Source organism: Mercenaria mercenaria, chromosome 12 (assembly GCF_021730395.1).
Source record: "Mercenaria mercenaria strain notata chromosome 12, MADL_Memer_1, whole genome shotgun sequence".
Taxonomy (NCBI): domain Eukaryota; kingdom Metazoa; phylum Mollusca; class Bivalvia; order Venerida; family Veneridae; genus Mercenaria; species Mercenaria mercenaria.
The window spans coordinates 48,223,040-48,224,729 of record NC_069372.1 but is presented as its reverse complement, the minus strand read 5'-3'; positions in this window follow the sequence as shown (position 1 = coordinate 48,224,729).

The window sequence follows — 1,690 nt, the reverse complement described above, 5'->3', positions numbered from 1 at the left end:
GCTGAGAAAGGGTCTGCTTTCCTTTAATAGTGTATGGAATGTGATTTAACGTTGTGCAAAATTTAAGGATGATTTTGTTTTAATTACTATAATTCCTTTTATCTTTTACCAATGTATTTACATGTATATATATGTATGTGTTCTGTAATGTCTTTGTAAAGCACTTTTTGCATGAAAAGCGTGCTATATAAATTTGGTATAATAATAATAATAATATGTATCATGTGCTATACCAGTTTAGAAACATTTCCCTCGCTGTTCTGAGGAATTTCGCTGCAAATAGGGTAACACAAGGGGCCACTCACATGAAATGTAACTATAAACAGTTATAATTATTATTATTATTGCAAACAGATGCATTTATTGTTACAAAATAATATAAGCGTAATATTTTAGAAATCCACAGCAATTTACCACCTACATACGTTTCATAAGTGTTTACATAACTTAAAATAATTTCCGTTAGGCATTTAATTTAGGATTATATCCAAGCGATACATTTTAACAAATATCCTTCTTTATCTTCATCATCATATTCGTCATCATTTATTAATTAATTCATTAATTCATTTATTCATTTAAAAAAAAAAAACTTTCTGTTGGGGCATCATATATAGGATTATATCAAAGCAATACATTTTAATAACTATCAACTATCGTTCTTCAGCGCTATACTCATCATCATTCATTTATTTATTTATTCATTCATTCATTCATTCAGCCATTCATTTTTTTAAAATTACATTCAAATTCTTATTCAATGTTTATTTACTATCGTCAGTCATTATTATATTCATCCATCATTATCATTTTTATTCATATAATAAAAAAATGTTGATTAAATTGCCATGGAGCCCGCCCGCTTAGCTCAGTAGGGAGAGCGTTAGTCTACGGATCGCGGGGTCGCGAGTTCGATCCCCAGGCAGTGCGTATGTTCTCCGTGACGAGAAATCATTCGTCCTCCACCTATGATAATTCATGTGGGGAAGTTGGCAGTTACTTGCGGTGAACAGGTTTGTACTAGTACAGAATCCAGAAACACTGGTTAGGTTAACTGCCCGCCGTTACATGACTGAAATACTGTTGAAAAACGGCGTTAAACCTAAAACAAACAAACGAATTGCCATGGAATATCATCTGACGGTGACAGGCAGAAAGTTATATTGACAATGGTTTCAATATGATTTTCTGTACGTGGTTATTAGCTCACTAGTAAGCAACTGTATAATGACACAGACTAATTTGTTAAAAAGTGCTTTGAAACTAAGTTCATACACATTTACAGTCCGAAGTAAAATAAGCAAACTTGCTTTCAAATTGTGCACTGTTATTGACGCGAAGGTTTGACTATGGAAACTATTAGCAATAAAATAGGGGTGATTAACAGTTAATTGTTCTTTTTTTTCATTATTGCGATATATTCAGGTGTAGTCTCACCACCTCGTTAATTTGGGCAGATATGTGTAAATAAATATGTTTTAATGACGAACATATCACAGCTTCAATGCAGTTTCTACGTAATTATCTGAGATAGAAACACTTATGTGAATACTATGTGTTATGTGTTAACTGAGCAGCCATTATCCATTGACATTGCTGTTAATTGTATTGTCACGTTGCTATAGCATCGGAGTAATAACCAATGAAGCAACGAAATCGGTTAAAACCGGCCTTTTGATTGGTCGACTGT